This window comes from Callithrix jacchus, chromosome 9 (assembly GCF_049354715.1).
Source record: "Callithrix jacchus isolate 240 chromosome 9, calJac240_pri, whole genome shotgun sequence".
Classification (NCBI taxonomy): Eukaryota; Metazoa; Chordata; class Mammalia; order Primates; family Cebidae; genus Callithrix; species Callithrix jacchus.
The window spans coordinates 122481437-122502818 of NC_133510.1; the positions used below are offsets into that span (position 1 = coordinate 122481437).

Genomic DNA, 21382 nt, shown 5'->3' on the forward strand with positions numbered 1-21382 from the left:
GTTCCTTACTGTACACGTGGTTGACAAAGAAAAGGGAAGATGGAGCTGCCATGTTGAATGTGCCTGGCCCTCAGGCAGCCTCTTCCTATTGGCACAGCTGCCGGCATTCACCTGTGCAAGCTTCTCACTTGCCTTTCTATGTCTGCAGCTTGATTTTACAGACTGCTTTTTGTTAGAAAGGAAATTATCTGGGGGCTGCCTTTTATTAAAAGGGAAACTTTACCAAGATTCCCTTACCCTCACTATCTGCCTAAATAATTTCTTTCTAGCTCCTGTATCAGCACTATACAAAGTACCACAATTAATCTTTACAGCAACCTCATGAGGGCCAGTGTCATTGGTCCCAGTTTTGCAGGCCCACAGACTGAGGCTCAAGAAAATTAAGTAACTGGTCATAGAACTAATTAACATCAGAGATAGGACTGGAAGCCAGGTCTGTCCATACTCTTAATAAACATGGCACCTGCCTCCCAGGACACAGCTGAAATTTGCTGTCCTTCCAACAGTGGTAAGTGAATTGCTGAAATTGGTTTTGTTTTTGTTTTTGCCAAAATCTTCAAGGCACAAGACTAGATAATATCACAGACAAAGCCCTATGCACGGGCCAAAATGGACACATGCTGGTCAAGACAGCAGGCGGTGAGCCTGTTGGACAGGTACAGAGAGCCAGACCCATGGATGAATCCTCCCTCTGTGCATGGTGAGCAAGACACTCATCTGAGATCTTGATAGCAATCACTGCTCAGCCCAGAGCCAACACATTCTAGTGGGAATGGGTCTGGGACCAGAGGGCCAGGTCATCAGAGGACAGCTTTATTCAGCAGTTCTCCACTCATTCTGGAAGCCCCCAGCTTGGCCTGGCTTGGTTGTACCAGACGGAGGCCAATTCCAGCCCTGTAGGGGAGAAGAAGAGAAAAAAAAAAAAAAAAGCAAACACCAGGAACTCATGCCAAACCTTTGCTAGGAAGCTAAAAATAGTTGTTGCTGCAAATGGCCACAGATCACAAAACACATATGCCAACATAATAACTGTGTATAAAATCACCCCATGTGGGCTGTCCTCCAAACCACTCACAATTAAACTTAAGTGATAATATATAGGACATCATTTTCCAGGTGGAGGACACTCAAATGTTTTGTGGCCTGGACACCCAGGCCTGGACTGGACTGAAGACCAGCCAGGGCTTGCATCTGGAGGCATTGGCAACCTTACCGCCAACCATGAGTGTTGACCAGGGACCCACAAGATTTTCAAGATTTTGTTGGTTACAGGAACCAAGAGGAAGTGTGCCATGGCATGGCAGAGGTGGGTAAGCCTCTGTGAAATAGACTCTCTAATAGCATATAATGCCTGTCACATAATGGGCCTCAGTGAAATGTTACTTTGACCCAAGGCCTTCTTGAAAGTATGTACGGTGAAATGTGCAAACAGATCAGATGAAGATTTAATTGTCATAGTCAAACACAGTAATTCACCTGCAGATGGTAACTGATGTGCAGGAGATGCTAGATATGGAAAGGCAATGACTGGTTTGAGCTGATCCAGGAAAGCTACTGGAGGTAGAGTAGCCATTTGGCCATGAGTTGAAAGTTAAGTAAGCAGAACACCCTGCTTGGATATAAAGCAAAGCTACCATTGAGAATACCCAGCAGGTGAAATGTGGATGTTAATTAAATATAGATGTGCATATACATACAGATGTGTGCAGTGGACGATCGAAAGTCAAGCCCAACTCCAGTGGTTACTAAAGTGTTTGTATGGAGGTGCAGGCAAGAAAGTATCTCAATGCCTCTGTCTCTGAAATGGGCATAAATGGAATCAGATTGTGGAGCAGGACTGCAAGAAGTCTTCTAGTTCATTCTTCACGCACACATTCTCTAGGAGATGGCCAAGTATCTCAGAGGCTTTTTCAAGATTTTTTAGTATCAGATATAAATCCCTCAGGTGCAGTTTTGTTTTATATTCTTAAGAGGATATAAGTTCCCACAGTTGGGTGGGAACAGTCATGTGTGCTAGAAGCAGCTGATACTGAACATATTGTATTCATCTCCTTCCGACTCTGCATTTGGTGACATCATATTGGTAGAGCATGATGGGAGTATTTACACCGTGGGAATTGGCAAGCACTGTAGGTCTAATCGTGGGCTTTCCCTCTCCCTTGGAGAGCATATTGTTAAGCATTTGCCAATGTTTGTTGGGAAACTCATATCAAGAAAGTATGGTGAGAACCTGAGGTCATAATATCTCAGAGTTGAAGGGATTTTAGATCTTCTCTTACCCAACCTCAGATTTAGTTCTAGAATTCTTCTCCCAGGAGTTTCTCTGAGGATGGGACAGTTACTACCAGCAGATGATGAAATGATTTTTCAGTGTTACATATACATTAACATGAAATGGCATAGCAGAAAAGGTCGTTGTTTTTAAATTTTCTTTTGTCTTTTTTTATTATGCAAAATAGAAAGTCTCAATTTAGTGCTATTCAGTCTTTAACACCTCTCCAAGGACTTGTTGCTCTCCCTTTTAACAGAAAGGGCCTGCCTCAGGCTCAGAGCCTTGCGAAGATTAGTGCCTAGCTGTAATTGAATACCTTGTTTTGTTTTTATTGTATTTACTTTTATAGTTACTATTTGTGACATGCAAGAATGCTTTCTTCCTACAGTGATTGTAGCAAGTTTTCTTTTTATCTCATTTCTTAGAACTCACTTCAAGACAAATATTAAGCAAATTGTAATAAAAGTAGTGTAGAGAGATGGCAAACATCCTGAAGGTGGTTTGTGAATGACCAACATGTCTAGAACACAGACGTGACCTGGGTCAGGCAGACTTTGCTTGAATATGCCCAGTGACAGGGCTGGGGTGGGGTCATCTTTTGTGCAAGGCATCTTCTGTTACTATAATCAGTGAAACATTTCATTTGAATTAAAAGGGACTTTTGCATTGTTTCTTTCCTCCCCATAACCACCACCACATTTAAACTAAGTGTATTTCTCACAATACTCTCATATTGGGCCAAAACTATTCAGTCTGCAAGGTTCCCAGGTTTTATTCTTGGTTTGTCTTTGGCTCAAGATCTCCATTAACTGTCATGGGCTTATGAGTCTTTATGGTGAAATGAGCCATAATGACCTTGAAGGTCTAATTCTGTACTTGGTATGACAACATTTCTCCAGTTGAAGCTGTTCTCCCTATACAGGAGGGATTAGAGTATGTGGTTACCAAGCAAAAGTGGCAGGATAATTTGTTTCTATGCATTAAATCTCTGGAATTACAGTCTGTAACTCCCTATCTTTGTCCTTTGGAAAACCAGATCCTCGGTGTGATATCCTGATAGTCAGACTCAGTGGTAGTAATAACTGCTGTCTGCTGTGGCCTTCCTGTGTACCAGGCCCAGAGCTGACAGCTCGCCATGCATTCCCTCACTCACACCTCACAACAACCCCAGTGGCACCTGCTATGGCCACTCCATTCTAAGGATGCATAAGCTGGAGCTCATGGAGTTGGAGTCACTCAAGGTCACCTGGCCAGCAAGCAGTGGAATCTGGACTCTTAGATCTGTGACTCCAAAGTCAGTGCTCCAAGCTCATGACAAGGGTTTCTTATCCCAGACCCTGAGCTCTACAATGGAAAGTTGAAGCAGAAGACAAAGGGAGGTGCCCGTGCTATAACCAGAGACCCTTTAAGGAAAAGTCTTGTTTCCTGAAGTCAGAAGAATGTGCAGTAAGTGAACACAAAGCAGACTGGCTCTTTGCAGGCATCTGACACCTTCTCATGCATGACCTTCCCATCTTTACCATTAGTACTAGAGAGAGAGAGAGAAAGGCGGGGCAGGAGAGAAACCCTACTTGACCCTCATCCAGGCAAATACATACCTCTCTTCTCCTTCCACAAACATGAAGCTCATTTTCATGTGCTTTAGCCACAATTCCTTTTTCCCTTGTCAATGTTCAGTAATTAAAATTTTCTCAAAATCTGCTAATCAGCTTCATAGCAGTGTTTAGCATTTTACCATGAGGTAGAGATGTGTCTTCCTGCCCTTTTTTCAACATTAAACCATTCAGCAGGCTGGCCTGAGGCCCTGCTGTGTGACAGCCAGTGCACTGGTCACTGCAGGTATAGGGAAGCAAGATGGGCACCATTTCTACCCTCTGTCTTCATCCCAGTATGTCCCGACACAGGAGGGGAACAGGATGCAAAGTACTGTGGGAGCGCCTAACTGATGAAGGGGATGGAGGGAAAAGTGTTCCTGTCGGGACAAAGAGCATCTGTGAAGGCCCTGAGGCATGAGACAGCAGGAGCTCAAGGAGGTCCAGTATGGCCTGTACTACTGGGCTGGCCCATCATAGGACATTTAGAACAGTGGGAATGAATGAATGAATGAGCAGAATGTAATGGGGCACACTGGGAGATGAGGATGGAGACGTACACTCAGGCTGAGTCATAAAGTCTTTCAAGTCTGTTATGAGGAATTTTGACCTTGAGTCTAACTGCAAGGGGAGGCCATGGATGCATTCTACATAATAGTGATGTGATTATGTTTCATGCTTCCCCAGACATGCCAGGCCACCAAGCTATGACTATTTCACTACCCGCCCATCCCAACACACTCAATGTGAAATACAAATCTTTACTTCCCTTTGCTCCCAAAGAGATGAGGCACTGAAAATGCAGCAAACCTAGGATAATTGGAGGTTTACTCATGGGGGAACCTCTTTGTGCTTGCCTGTTAGCCATGTTCTTGAAGCTGGTCCTGTAGGCATAACCTTGGGTGGCAACGGCACTGGAAATTAAATTAAAATTGATCAAAGGCTGGAAGTGATTGGATGAATAGAGATTTAAATTCAGATCTGGGCTGGGCTCAGTGGCTCACACCTATAATCCCAGCACTTTGGGAGGCCAAGGCAGGAGGATTGCTTGAGCACAGGAGTTCAAGGCCAACCTGGGCAACACAGTGAGATTCTATGTCTACGAAACTAAAATAAAACATACATTATCCAGATCTGCTTTTCCCTCTATAGCATCTCTTTCTGGATGTTCTAGAGAAGTCTTCTGGCCCCACCCATATTTCCTATTTCAGAGATGGGAAGCTGTACAGACCACATGGTCCCATCCTCCAGGCTACAGATGATTGGTCCAAAGAAAAATGCCTGATACAAGCTGCACCAATCAGATTTCCTTAGCAGGGAACTTGGACTTTGGATGCTGAGAGACTAATCCAGACAGTCACAGAGTATGGAAATGAGGGCCCCATAAACTCTAGGGCTGGGACAGCTATGATGGGCTGTGTGGGAGAGCAGAAGGAGCAAGGATAAAGAGAGAGAGAAAAAAGAAATGAGTGTGCAGAAAATAGCATATTTGAGCATCCATGCCCTTTTGAGAGCTCAAGAGACACAGCAAGTAGCTGAGCCTTACTGTCATTGGATACCATGAGATTTCCTACATTTTAAAAAACTTGAGCTGAATGAACCTGTTTGTTTCTACCCACCACAGACCCCTGAATAAAACACAATCTAGACAACACAAGAGACCTTCAAGAGGGCATGTTTATGAAATGGGTGAGCCTATTATAGGCAGATGAAAAGACTTGGGGTATCCCTGGGTTTCTTTGCCAAGTCACTTTAAAGAGACACAGCAAAGATATTGTGCAGCCAAGAGAGAGTGAAGGGAGAAAGGTGTCAAAGCACAGGGCTGCAAAATGAAAGATGCTTCATTAAGGATTTGGCATCTACTTCTTAAGAAAGAAGAGGAGCACAGCTCAGGCCTCCTTTCTCCCCGCAGCTTCACCACTAATAAAGGCAGCTGGGTGATGAGTTTCTGTATCTGGCAAATCCACTTCATTTTTCGTCCCTGTCTACTGCAATGTAAGACAGCTCAAGAAGAAATTAATACTCGGAGTCAGTGTCAGCCCCACTGACAGCAGATCAAGGCTGAAAGACAAATTGCTCATCACAGTTCAGGGAGCCGGAGCTGAGAGAAGACAGCCCTGTCGTCCCCTGTGAGCTCCGGGGCAGCACCCACTGGTGGCTGACTTTACAAGGGACCCACCTTGGCTTCTGCCTACCTATGAAGTTTGCGGGAAGCTGCAAGGGGTTGGTCCTGGGGGAGCAGCCCATTGGACATCCTTGGGGCCCCCTCATGACCCTGTGTTTGCAGCATGTCACAATGTCACTGGTATGACCAAGCCTAATGCCCTAGAAAAGCTGTTTCTGTGCATCACCTGTCACTGGCTCATTCCAAGTCATGGATTCTATTTTTTTAATGACACCTTGACCACTTGGCCATGAAGCATATTGCATTTTGTGGGTTGAGTTCTGCACAAGCTCCTGACCAAACATTGAGTGGGGGCTGATATCCACCCCTCGCTTCACTGGCTAAACCAAGTGCCCTGGCATGGGGCTGCATCCATTTGGAGAGAGGGTGCCTTTTTCTAATTTGCACAGAAGTGCTACTTAGATTAATGAAGTCCTGGCAACATTGTATTGTAAAGTTATTGGCTTGTTTATGGTCTGTGTCCCCTAGGTAGAATATTAACTCCTTGAGGGCAAGAACTGTGCTGGAAATACTCCATTTGCCTCTCCAGGGATGCTTGCCACCCTTCTCCTCCCTGCTCTGCACTCCAGGAGGAGAACAAATCAATGACCTCCCTTGCTCCCCAGCCTCCAGTTAGATTCAGCCAATAGAAAGCACTACTAGGAGACCAAAGGTGAAATGGTTTGACTGTGTCCCCACCCACATCTCATCTTGAATTGTAGCTCCCATAATTCCCATATGTTGTGTGAAAGACCTGATGGAAGATAATTGAATCATGGGGGCAGTTTCCCCCATACTGTTCTCTTGGTAGTGAATAAGTCTCACAAGATCTGATGGTTTTATAAAGGGCTTCCCCCTTTCACTTGGCTCTCATTCTCTCTTGCCTGCCGCCATATAAGATGTGCCTTTGGCCTTCTGCCATGATTGTGAGGCCCAGCCACATGGAACTATGAGTCCATTAAACCTTATTTTTTTAAAAAAAGTAATTACCCAGTTTCAGGTATGTCTTTATCAATAGCATGAAAACAGACTTAATACAAAAGGGCAGGGGAGAGAAAAGTTGTTTTATCTGTTCCCAGTTTCATTTCTGCTACATGGGCTTGGTTGGTTGTGACTCTCTGGTCTTGGCTCCTGTCACACAGCCTCTCCCTACCACTAACCTCTTCCCTGCCAGCTGCTGCTCCCCCTCTGTGCCCTGTCAGGGTGGAAACAGCTTCCTGTTGTCACTAGCCCCAGGGAACTGCATGATTCCTTGCAGCCTTCTTTCACACCACCTACATCTGTGCAAATAGTCCCTCTATTCAACTCTTCCTCCAATTCCCATTTTGAGTGCACTGTCAATTTCCTTCCCAGAGCCCAATTAAGATATAGAGACGTTGTTTGGTCCATTGCTGTGTCCCCAGCACCTAAAATAATGTCCAGCACAGAGCAACCACTAACCATTCAATCTTTTATTTGTTGAATGAATAAATGATGATCCCCGAAGGTGGCAAGCCTTGGTTTTTTGGTGTTTTGTTAAAGACTCATTGGCATCTTCTTCATTCAGCCTTGCAGCTTGGCTGTTGGAAATCATCCATGAAGACCATTCCTCCCACCTCACTCTCCACGTTCAGCAGTCCTCAAATCTCCCTGTTCTCATTTATTTCAGACAACAATTAGACCCTGTCTGAAAAATTTTGCTGCTGCTCTTGCCCTGGGTGGGTTGCAGGGGATGGAGGGAAAAATAAGTGATACCCTTAGAGAAGCATCCTTTTTGATTTCTGAAAAACAATGTTTTTCCTGCCATTCTTCTTTTCTTTACACCCATCTGTCAGACTCAGTCTCCTAAATTAGTTCTAGAGGATGCTTGCTGACCAGGGTAATTCCACTCAAAAAAAGAAAAAAAAAAAAAAACTTGAACCAGTACTGCAGTAAGCCCTCCAGAGCTGTTTAGTCTGGGGAGCCATGGTGCCATCACCCCAAATATGCACGTCTTCAGGGGTAGCCAGTCTGAGGCCTGTTGGGCATAATGACCAGGTGGCAGCATTCCAGTCCTGGAGAATATGTAGTATTTTCTCTCCAGTGTTTTGCAGAAATGATGCTGTCAGAGAAAACAATGATTTAATGGCCACACGACAGGAGCCTTGAGACTAATGGTACCCAACACAGAAAAATGTAGGAGACAACTGGAAGGCAATTACGGAACAGTCCGTGCCTACAACTCAGTCATTACCAGCCAGGCATTTCGAGGGAGCCTCTCTCCTTCGGAAGGTCAAATTCTTATGGTTCCAAGTGGTTGGGAGCAGAGCTGGTGCCGGAAAATACAGGGTGGATATTTCTATGGAGAATCGTCCAAAATAATGTACGTAGCACAGAGCATTCCATCCACCTTCCCTCGTCCATCCACCCCCTCCGCTATCCCTCTCTCTTTCTCTCTCTCTCTCTCTCTCTCTCACACACACACACACACACACACTCCAATTTAAATGATTCAGCTCTTCCACTTTCCAAACTCTGTCCCCACAAAGCTTTGTTTACACAGGCTGGGCAAAGTGACATTATCTACTTGACAAGTAGCTTTTGATTAAAAACACTGAACTCTGCCCGAGTAATTGTGCTGCACACATGAAAATCATTTGAGGGGCTGAGGAGAAGTTCCTCTTTGCCCTCAGGAAACCTGAAATATTGTTGTTGTTTTTTTAAAGACCTCTGCCTTGCATGATTTGAACAAAAACTTAACATCTGTGCATTCTAGTATTTGCTAGATATTTCTGTAATGAGCATGTGGGTTATTTTCCAAACATCTTTTTATGACAAAGCCATAAATTCACTCATTTGTGTTGCTAAAAGGACAAATGCCATATATATTTTTTAAAAAACCCACAGATTTCTTTAACTCTCACCCCCTTCCCATCTCCCAGCTCCAGAGGTAAATGCTTTTATGTATGTGATGTGACTCCTCCCACCCCCTTTTTCTATAGGTATGAATGTATATATATGAATCTCGACACATTTTATTTTGAGGATTATTTTGTTTTTCATAAATGGGATTATACCCTATGTATTTATTTCACAACACCTTAAAACTTAAATGTCTTGGAGATCTTGGAGATGTTGGGATCAGCGCATTAAAATTTACCTAATTGCTTTTAATGGCTGCCTCGAATTCTGTAGTGTTATTGAATCACAGTTTATTTCCCTCAGTCCCCTCTGATGCACATTTCAGGTTACTCTTAATGTCTCACGATTACATGCAACGCTATAATAAAACACTTGTACATGGCCTATCTGGACACATAAGCCCCAATTTCTATATGGGAGAGATAATTATATCAGTTAAGATACTTTTGCCCAGTGGCTAAGCAATAAGCGTTTTATTTTCTCTTGTTAAGGTGATTTCTGAAGGTTAGGGTGGTCCAAAGATGGTTAATTCAGTGGCTTGATGCCATCGTCCTGAAGCCAGGTGCTTTCTTTCCATCTTTCTGGTCTGCGACTCTCAGAGAGTTGGGAATGCCTCCCCCAGGGGTCATGTGATGGCTGGAGACATCCCCCAGGGGTCATGTGATGGCATGTGCAGACATGCCACCTCTTCAGCTGCCCTTGGATCCCCTTGGCCAGGATTGAGCTGCAAACTCACACATACACCTGCCACTGGCAAGAGGAATGCAATGACCATGACTATCACGGACAAATCTGATTCCCTCTCTTGTTCTTGGAAGAAGAAACTGAGAGGAAACAGATTTTATTAATCAAATTAATCTCCAGAAAATTTGTACCAAATCACAGCCTACTTGAATATCCAAGTACCAGCTCCTCCACATGTTCATCCACCCTTCCATGAGGTGTTTGACTTTCTGCCAGTGTGATGGGCAGAGAGGATACCTTGCTGTTTTCTCGCACCTACCTGATTATCAAGATTGAGGATCATCTACATATTCATTGTTTATTTATATTTTCTCTTTGGAGAATTGCCTATTTGTATCATTTGCCCTATTTACCATTAGGCAGTTTGCTGCATTTTCATTGATTTGCAAAGTTTCTATATGTACATCCTGGAAACACATATAATCAAGACATTTTAAAAGAGTCTTAAGAATAAACACTTAAATTATATATCTTCTTACTTTGATTCTCAAGTGCCTCTATAACAGTTTGAGAAGTAGGAGAAAATCCATTTCGTGGAATAGGTTATGGTGACGTGCTTTCTCAACGGTGTGCTTCTGAACAAAAGTTCCCAGACATATGTTAAAATGCAATTGGAATACACTGCATAAAATTTCTTCCTTTTAGTGTCATCGTGTACAAACAGCATAGCGATCAGCCCTGTTTTGATCATGACCACTTCCTACCTCGTGCCCTCATACCATCATTTGACCTCTCTAAGTCTTATTTCACTCATTGTAAAATAATCCTCCCTCTTGGCTCTTCCCATGCTCATGCACATTCATGACTTCCCACAGTAGCACCTGTGGCTCTCCATCTGTGGTCTGGGGCAGTTTAGAAGGGACAAGAAGGCAATGCCTTAAGGAGCATCCCTCTACCAATGGCAGAAAAATGATAACAGTAGGTACCTGAGTTGCCTTTCTTCAGAATGCAACAACTCAGAGACAGCTACTATATCAAGAGTCAACAAACTACAGTTCACCAGCCAAATCTGGCCCATCACTTGTTTTTATAAATAAAGTTTTGTTTTAACACAGCCACACCCATTTATTTACATATGTGCTATGGTTGCTTTCATACTAAAAGGCAGAGTTGTACAAGAGACCGTATACCCCCCAAGGCCTAATATTTATGGTATGGCCCTTTCTAGACAAGCTTGCTGACCCCAACTCTATATTATTCCCCTGTGGTGCCAGCAGGGTTGAGCCCCAAGTTGCCCACAGTGATCACCTGCTTGCTCATTAACACACCTTCCTCTCCTTGTCTCACTCTTCTGTGGGGGTTTCCCAGGATCACCTCCCAAATACACTACTTGTGCTCACAAAGCTGTAACATACTAGACAGGCTTAGAAAAGAAGCAGGTAGAGTGGGAAACAACAGGAGATTTTGCTCCATGGTGAGTCTGAGTTCCTGAGCCCCAGACCCAAGGCATCTTTTGGGTTACCCACCTCCCATCACTTCCACAAATTACCACAAACACACAGGCACACACACACACACACACACAGCAAGCTTGCCATTCATTTCGGTAGTGGCTTTGCACACATTACCATTGTGAAAGCAACCATAAAATATATGTAAATAAATGGGTGTGGCTGAGGACTTAAAAACTAAATGGAAAATGCAAATGGAAGACAAAGATGCCTTTCTCTTCTCTGCATCAAGGAAAACACCCTGACTCCTGCCTGGTGTGTGGCCACGTGAAAGAAGTAGACTTTCTCCATAGGGAAGTACATGTGTTTAGTCTGTAATGATGCATATTTTCACATATAAAATAAATAGGCCATCAAACTTCCCTCCTAAGGAGGAAAGGGCTCCTAACATCTCACAATTACATGTAATGCTACAATAATGCCACTCTCAAAATGTAGAGGACAAGACTTAAATAATTTCAGTTGTTCAGTTTCCATGAAGCTGTGCAGTTCTGAGTTAGTTGCTGAATTCTGAGCTCTAACTTGATTGCACTGTGGTCTGAGAGACAGTTTGTTATGATTTCTGTTCTTTTGCATTTGCTGGGCAGTGATTTACTTCCAATTATGTGGTCAATCTTAGAGTAGGTGTGATGTGGTGCTGACAAGAATGTATATTCTGTGGATTTCGGGTGGAGAGTTCTGTAAATGTCTGTTAGGTTTGCTTGGTCCAAGTTTGAGTTCAAGTCCTGGATATCCTTGTTAATTTTCTGTCTCATTGATCTGTCTAATATTGACAGTGGGGTGTTAAAGTCTTCCACTATTATTGTGTGGGAGTCTAAGTCTCTTTGTAAGTCAGTAAGAACTTGCCTTATGTATCTGGGTGCTCCTGTATTGGGTGCGTATATATTTAGGATCATTAGCTGTTCTTGTTGCATTGATCCTTTTACCATTATGTAATGTCCTTCTTTGCCTCTTTTGAACTTTGTTGGTTTAAAGTCTGTTTTATCAGGCACCAGAATTGCAACTCCTGCTTTTTTTGTTCTCCATTTGCTTGGTAAATCTTCCTCCATCCCTTTATTTTGAGCCTTTGTGTATCCTTGCATGTGAGATGGGTTTCCTGGATACAGCACACTGATAGGTTTTGGCTTTTTATCCAATTTGCCATTCTGTGTCTTTTGATTGGGGCGTTTAGCCCATTTACATTTAGGGTAAATATTGTTATGTGTATTTGATCCTGCCATTTTGATGCTAGCTGGCTGTTTTGCCTGTCAGTTTATGCAGTTTCTTTATTGTGTCAATGCTCTTTACCATTTGGTATGTTTTTGGAGTGCCTGGTACTAGTCATTACTTTCTATGTTTAATGCTTATTTCAGGAGCTCTTCTAAAGCAGGCTGGTGGTGATGAAATCTCTAAGTAATTGTGTGTTCATAAAGGACTTTATTTCTCCTTCACTTATGAAGCTTAGTTTGGCTGTATATGAAATTTCTCTTGAATGTTGACTGGATACACAATGAAATGAAGGCAGAAGTAAAGATGTTCTTCAAAACCAACGAGAAGAAAGACACAACATACCACAGTCTCTGGGACACATTTAAAGCAATTTCTAGAGGAAAATTTATAGCAATAAATGCCCACATGAGAAGCAAGGAAAAATCTAAAATCAACACCCTGTCATCAAAATTGAAAGAGCTAGAAGAGCAAGATAAAAAAAAAACAAAACTCAAAATCTAGCAGAAGACAAGAAATAACTAAGATCAGAGCAGAACTGAAGGAGATACAGACACAAAACCCTTCAAAAAATCAATAAATTCAGGAGGTATTTTTTTGAAAAGATCAACAAAATAGACAGACTACTAGCCATATTAATAAAAAAGAAAAGAGAAAGAATCAAATAGATGCAATAAAAAATGATAAAGGGGATATCATCACAGATTCCACAGAAATACAAACCATCATCAGAGATTATTACAAACAACTCTATGCACATAAACTAGGAAACCTGGAAGAAATGGATAAATTCCTGAACACTGCACCCTCCCAAGCCTAAACCAGGAAGAAGTTGAAACCCTGAATAGACCAATAACAAGGGCTGAAGTTGAGGCAGCAATTAAGAGCCTACTACCCAAAAAAGTCCCAGGTCCAGATGGGTTCACAGCTGAATTCTACCAGACATACAAAGAAGAGCTGGTGCCATTCCTTCTGAAACTATTCCAAACAATCCAAAAAGAGGGAATCCTTCCCAAATCATTTTATGAGACCAACATCATCCTGATACCAAAACCCGGCAGAGACTCAACAAAAAAGAAAACTTCAGGCCAATATCCATGATGAACATAGATGCAAAAATCTTCAATAAAATACTGGCAAACTGATTGCAACAGCACATCAAAAAGCTTATCCATCATGATCAAGTAGGCTTCATCTCAGGGATGCAAGGCTGGTTCAACATAACGCAAGTCCATAAACATAATTCACTACATAAACAGAACCGAAGACAAAAACCACATGATTATCTCAATAGAGACAGAGAAGGCCTTTGACAAAATTCAACAGCCCTTTATGCTAAAAACCCTCAATAAACTAGGTATTGATGGAATGTAACTCAAAATAATAAAAGCTATTTACGAGAAACCCACAGCAAATATCACACTGTATGTGCAAAAACTGGAGGCATTCCCTTTGAAATATGGCACTAGACAAGGATCCCCTCTCTCACCACTCCTATTCAATAGACTATTGGAAGTTCTAGCCAGAGCAATCAGGCAAGAAAAAGAAATAAAGGGTATTCAATTAGGAAAGGAGGAACTCAAACTGTCTCTATTTGCAGACAACATGATTGTATATTTAGAAGACCCCATTGTCTCAGCCCAAAATCTCCTGAAACTGATAAGCAACTTCAGCAAAGTCTCAGGATACAAAATCAATGTGCAAAAATCACAAGCATTCCTAGACAACAATGACAGATTTAAAGAGAGCCAAGTCAAGAACGAACTGCCATTCACAATTGCTACAAAGCGAATAAAATACCTAGGAATGCAACTAACAAAGAACATAAAGGACCTCTTCAAGGAGATCTACAAACCACTGCTCAACGAAATAAGAGAGGACACAAACAGTTGGAGAAACATTCCATGCTCATGGTTTGGAAGAACCAATATCGTGAAAATGGCCATATTGCCCAAAGTAATTTACAGATTCAACGCTATCCCCATCAAGCTACCAATGACCTTCTTCACAAAACTGGAAAAAAACACCTTAAACTTCATATGGAACCAAAAAAGAGCCTGCAGAGCCAAGTCAATTCTAAGCAAAAAGAACAAAGCTGGAGGCATCACACTACCGGAATTCAAACTATACTACAAGACTACAGTAATCAAAACATGTAGTCGGTACTGCATGATACCAGTACCAAAACAGAGATATAGACCAATGGAACAGAACAGAGGCCTCGGAGGCAACACCACACATCTACAGCCATCTGATCTTTGACAAACCTGACAAAAATAAGCAATCGGGAAAGGATTCCCTGTTTAATAAATGGTGTTGGGAAAACTGGCTAGCCATGTGCAGAAAGCAGAAACTGGACCCCTTCCTAACACCTTACACTAAAATTAACTCCAGATGGATTAAAGACTTAAACATAAGACCTGGCACCATAAAAACCCTAGAAGAAAATCTGAGCAAAACCATTCAGGACATAGGGATAAGCAAGGACTTCATGACCAAAACACCAAAAGCATTGGCAACAAAAGCCAAAATAGACAAATGGGACCTAATCAAACTCCACAGCTTCTGCACAGCAAAAGAAATAGTCATTAAAAAGAAAAAAAAAGAAAAGAAAAGCTGTGTTCTGCTCTCTGCAAAAAAAATAAAAATTAAAATTAAAAAAAAGAAATAGTCATTAGAGTGAATCGGCAACCAACAGAATGGGAAACAATTTTTGCAGTTTACCCATCTGACAAAGGGCTAATATCCAGAATCTACAAAGAACTAAAACAGATTTACAAGAAGAAAACAAGCCCATTCAAAAGTGGGTGAAGAATATAAACAGATAGTTTACAAAAGAAGACATATATGAGGCCAACAAACATGAAAAAATGCTCATTATCACTGGTCATTAGGGAAATGCAAATCAAAACTACATTGAGATACCATCTCATGCCAGTTAGAATGGCGACCATTTAAAAATCTGGAGACAACAGATGCTGGAGAGGATGTGGAGAAATAGGAAGACTTTTACACTGTTGGTGGAAATGTAAATTAGTTCAACCATTGTGGAAGACAGTGTGGCGATTCCTCAAGGACCTAGAAATAGAAATTCCATTGGACCCAGCAATCCCATTACTGGGTATATACCCAAAGAATTATAAATCGTTCTACTATAAGGACACATGGACACGAACATTCATTGCAGCACAATTTACAATAGCAAAGACCTGGAACCAACACAAATGCCCATCGATGATAGACTGGACAGGGAAAATGTGGCACATATACACCATGGAAAGTATGCAGCCATAAAAAATGATGAGTTCGTGTCCTTTGCAAGGACATGGATGAATCTGGAAACCATCATTCTCAGAAAACGGACACAAGAACAGAAAATCAAACACCACATGTTCTCACTCATAGGTGGGTGTTGAACAATAAGAACACATGGACAGAGGGAGGGGAGCACTACACACTGGGGTGTGTCAGGGGGAAATAGTGAAGGGACAGTGGGAGGTGAGGAGTTGGGGAGAGATAACATGTGGAGAAATGCCAGATCAGGTGATAGGGAGGAAGGCAGCAAATCACACTGCCATGTGTTGCCATATGCAACAATCTTGCATGTTCTTCACGTACACCCCAAAACCTAAAATGCAATAAAAATAAATACATACATCTTGCATCTTCCTGCCTCCAGGCATTTGCACGGGCCACTCCTGCTGCCCAGAACATTCCTTTAATAAACACACCTTTGTCCTTCTTTGGGTCTGTTTAGAAACCACGTCCCAAAGACACCTTCCCTAATCCTCCCTGCAAGTGCTCCCTGTCACCAAGCAAATCAGGTCCCTATAACACTGTATTTGTTGTGCTTACTAAATGTATCCATACTGGCACTTACTATAATAACTAAATAAACGTTTGTTTAATGTCTTTCTCTCCAAGCAGTTTATAAATCACATCTCTCCTATTTACAGTCATAGCCCCAGTGCCTGACATTTAGTGGATAATCAATATATTTTTTAAATAGATGAATCAATGATTGAATGAATGGACAAATGAATGAATGGATTGGGTAGACCCCTCAGAGAATCCAGTGGCCATTCTTTCAGTATAATGATTCCAAGATGAGTTATTTGATGACCGAAAGAAGCTCTCTGCTTCTCAAATTCTAATCTGCAAGAGGTATCACCCGGAGATCCTTGTGAAAATGCAGATTCGAATTCGGCAGCTCTGAGTAGGGCTGAGACTTGCTTTTCTGACAAGTCCCCAGGTGACACAGAGGCTTCTAGTCCCTGAGCCACAATTTGAGTAGCAAGGAGTTAGTTGATCTTAAGCAAGAACAGTGGCAGGTGCATTTATTTTTAAAGCATTCATTCCCTTTGCCTTCATTGACATTTATTTTTACAAAAGTTCTAGAAAGCAGCAGTGCTTCCAGGTGGGGCAGCCATGCCACTTGGCTTAATTTCCTGCTGCTTAACGTCAGGCCAACTAGTCAGACCTCAATACATATTCAGGATTTTGTATGATGCCATTTCTCATTTTGGATTAGGTCTTAACCACGTTCCTCAACAAAGCACCCAGTCCTGCATGACTTTGCTTTTTATAAAATATGAGGGGAGGATGTGAAGTTGCTGAGCTGAACCAAATTCAAGAAGCATCAGAAAGTGGACTGTTACCCATGTGTCTCCATGGCTGTTCTGAGCTCCTCCAAGACACAGTGGGACCAGTAACACCTACTGTCACCATTTATACCAGTGTGACTTCTTTTTCCAATTATGTGCCTGTGTGTGTGTGTGTGTGCCTGTGTGTGTGTGTGCCTGTGTGTGTGTGTGTGTGTGTGTCTTTTCTCAAAATGCCATCCACATCTGGGTGCTTTCAGGACTTACAGAGGGTATTCTGAACCGCAGACCCTGGGGACTTCAACACTAACCATCAAATTGCAGAAATACCAGACAATGCCTCAATGTCTTAGGCATAGATATAATAGGTATAATGTTAGAACTTGGGGTCTAGCCTCAGACTGATCTGGACTGGAGAGCCTCCCTCCATGCTTCATAGCTCTGTGCCTTTGGGCAAGTTACTTAGCCCTCTTGGTCCTCAGCTTCTGCCTCTGCACAATGACAGCAACAATAACCTCTGCCGGAAAGAGCTGTTGTGAATGTCAAACAGAGAAGTACACGTAACGTGCATGTGGTAACGTGCATGTAATGTGATGCTGCGGTGTCTGACACCTCGCAAATGAGAGCTATCATTGTCACTGTCGTTGTTGTTGGTACCCCTAAAGCAAGTTAAAAGAATTTTGTTTTGTCGGTTGACAGGGCTTTTCTGTATTAGGATAAGCGAAGGTCTAGTGTCATTTTCTTCCTTCTGAGCCCTGCAGAAATGCTTGGTCTGAAGTGGCCACCTTCTGGAAGCCTTCTGCAGTGGGATCCCGTAGAATACCAGTGGGTTGTGTGGCATGTCTGAGTGCTCGAGACAGCTGCACCTTCTACTGCTTTGCTCCCCTGTGCAATTTGGAATGCATTATTGCAGCAGTCTGGGACCAAAACTCAGGACAGGGCTCTGGAAGTATTCAGTGATCTGTGGTTATAAGACCAGCTAACTCAGGCCCTCTCAGTCATTAAGTAACATAAACCCTTTCAGAGATCAAGAGAGGGGAATTTATTCTAGAGACAAAGGGTGTCCCGTGGAGTTCAGAGGTAGGAGATGCTGTGGGACCTCCCAGTGGACTCCCAGGACCTAGGATATCCACCACTTCATCTTTCCCCAGATCCACCCTCTGCAGCCCAGCAGACGTGGAAGAAGGCAGCTACTCACAGAGACACTATTTCTCTGAGAACTGCCTCCTGTTGGACTGTAGTCAGCTTTGAACCATGTGACACAGCTCCACTCTCTTCACCTCTGCTGTGGGGAGAAGTGGACACTTGACCCAAGCTCTGCCAATAAGGTTCTTCCCTGAGAGTTTGGAATTAAGGCTGAATTACTCCTGGCTGGTTTTCTCATCTGTAAAATGGTGATAATAATAGTAACATTTGCCTAGTAGAGTTGCGGTAGAGATCGAAGGAGAGATTCCATGCCAAGTTCTTACCCAACACAGGGTGCATAATAAGCACTCAATAAAATGACTGTTATGATCATTGTTATATCCAATACCCAATACCATAGCATAAGGCCTAGCACGAAGTGGTGCTCAATAAATATTTATGGGATGAATGAATGAATCAACCAATCAATCAGGGAATGCCATAGGCTTCCATCAGCCATGCTAGCTGATACTCAACTAGCACCATTGGTTCATACCAATGCATGAACCACATGTTTGTAGAAAATCTGTCTTTGGAGAACACTGGACTTTGCCTCCTAAACAAAACCAAGTTGAACATCCTAACCCTGGGTCTTGTGTTTGTGAAGTGCAAGTGCTGCATAACAGTTTTGTGACCAGGTGTGGTGGCTCACACCTGTAATCCCAACAATTTGGGAGGCCAAAGCAGGTGGATTGTTTGAGCCAAGGAGTTCGAAACCACCCTGGGCAACATGGTAAGAATCCATCACCACAAAAATACAAAAAATAAAAAAAAATCAGACGGGCATGGTGGCACATGCCTATGGTCCCAGCTACTTAGGAGGCTTGAGGTGAGAGAATCGCTTCAGCCCATGAGGTTGAGGCTGCAGTGAGTTGTAATTGCGCCACTGCACTCCAGCCTAGGTGACAGAGCAAGATCCTGTCTCAAAAAAGAAAGGGTTCTGAGGGTTGCCAGGTACTCACAATACATTTTACAGCTCATTAAATTTCTAGTTAGACAAACGCAAATCATGTGTTTTTGTTAAAATGAGATTTGGGCCATTTCAAAGATTTCACTGTGCAGGAAATATGGTTTAAGTTTTCCTTTGAAAAGGAGGAGGGGGATAATGCATTTCACAATAGCATCCAAGAGTTCCACAGCATATTTCTCATTTTATACTTCCTGCAGTCATTCTCTCTTTCACAAATGATTCCTTGTTTTGCTTTCACTGCTCCCGAATAGTATTTATTTTGTCTGCATCTCCACCTACGCCCTAGGCTCACAAATGCACATCCTGGAGATTTGTACCTGCAGTAAACAGGGAGCATGTTTATATATTTCAAATGTAGCTGCAGTAAACAACATTTGAAATGTACATGGAGTAAACGCAGACGAACATGCTTAATCAACTCGCCCTTGGAGAGCAAGGCACAGGGAAAGTTTTGCAAATGGAATTATCTCCCAGTGGCTTAGAAAAGAGCCTTCAAAGTGGCAACTCGTGCCCACACCTGGACGGGCTTCAAGAGGAAAGGTATATCAGTCTGGAGCTTCCTGCTCTTGTGTGACATTTTCAGTGAAGGGATAGAGCAAGGAAATAAGGACTCATTTAATAAATGACACAAGGTCAGATGACCTCTTCTGGTGCAACAGGGCTACAATGAAGCCACCAGACATTAACCAGCACCTTCAGGGGTGAGCACTCAACACATACCACCTTTGGCGTTGTAAAACAGTGTTTAACAGCCCTGATTATCTCGAGCTTAAGTATTTTAGAGTCTCAAGATGCTGGAACTGTGACAGGCCCTTAATAGGCCCCCAGAAAATATTTGTGGAACTTATAATAATCATGCTAGATAAAAAATGACAGATCCCATTTACCAATAGCTTGCTACATGCCAGGCATTCTGCGTTCACTAAGTTTAATTGTTACAACTGTATCGCAAAGCAGGTATTGTTATAAGCACCTTCACCATTGTAGAAATGAGAGCATAGAGGCTTAGAGAAGATAAAGAACTTGTCCAAGGTCACTCCACCAGGAAGCAGAAGCTTGAGGATTTGAAACCTATATGTCTGATACTAAAATCCACATTATTGCCTCTTATCTCCCCAACCCCTCTGCTTTTTCTTCTTAAAAGCATTTTCCCAGAGGCCGGGTACAATGGCTCAGGCCTGTAATTCCAGCACTTTGGGAGGCAGAGGTGGGCAGATCACCTGAGGTCAGGAGTTGGAGACCAGCTTAACCAACATGGAGAAACCCTGTCTTCACTAAAAATACAAAAAAAATTAGTTGGGCATGGTAGCAGGTGCCTGTAATCCCAGCTACTCGAAAGGCTAAGGCAGGAGAATAGCTTTAACCCAGAAGGTTGAGGTTACAGTGAGCCAAGATCTCACCACTGCACTCCAGCCTGGGCAAGCCTGGAGAGAGACTCCATCTCAAAAAAAGAAGAAGAAGAAGAAGAAAGAAGAAGAAAGAAGAAGAAGAAAGAAGAAGAAAGAAGAAAAGAAGAAGAAGAAGAAGAAGAAGAAGAAGAAGAAGAAGAAGAAGGAGAAGGAGAAGGAGAAGGAGAAGGAGAAGGAGAAGGAGAAGGAGAAGGAGAAGGAGAAGGAGAAGGAGAAGGAGAAGGAGAAGGAGAAGGAGGAAAGAAAGAAAGAAAGAAAGAAAAGAAAGAAAGAAAGAAAGAAAGAAAGAAAGAAAGAAAGAAAGAAAGAAAGAAAGAAAGAAGAAAAAAAAGAGAAGCCCAGGCAGGAGGATCACTTGAGCCCAGGAGTTTGAAATCAGCCTGATCAACATAGTGAGACTCCCATCTCTACAACCACAACCACAACAAAGCATTTTCCCTAGTTCCTTGTACCTGTTACAAAGGAAATGGGGTAATTTCATACTTCAAGGGATCTACATGCTTAGCATCCACCCACCATGTGGTAGTGTCCAGGCAGGAACATACATCATGCCTCTTGCAAAGACCAAGGAGACCTCTCACTGATCCCCAGACATCCCCCAAAAGCACAGTTGCACTTTCTAGTTACTCCCAGAATGAATACCCCTCTGGATGCTCAGAAAACAGTAATTCTCATGAGTGACCAAGGCATGGTGTGCACGACCACATGAGCAACTGATCTCCCCAAGACTGAATGGGAAAATTAAATACCTTTGTCCTTCATGTTCTTTTTGTCCTTGCCACCTTCCAGCTGTTGCATCTCCCTTTAAATTACATCATTTTCCTCCAACTTTCATTTAGTCAAGCAACAAACACTCCTTGATCCCTTACAAAGACAATGCCAGCTCTGATCTCGGGATCAGATCCCTA

At 42.7% G+C, this 21382-nt stretch overlaps 1 protein-coding gene across 5 annotated transcripts in view; it reads left to right on the forward strand.

The window, feature by feature from the left end:
• The window catches only part of CCDC60 (coiled-coil domain containing 60), a 216865-nt gene that overhangs the window by 41995 nt on the left and 153488 nt on the right, over window positions 1–21382 (forward strand). The window lies entirely within an intron of this gene.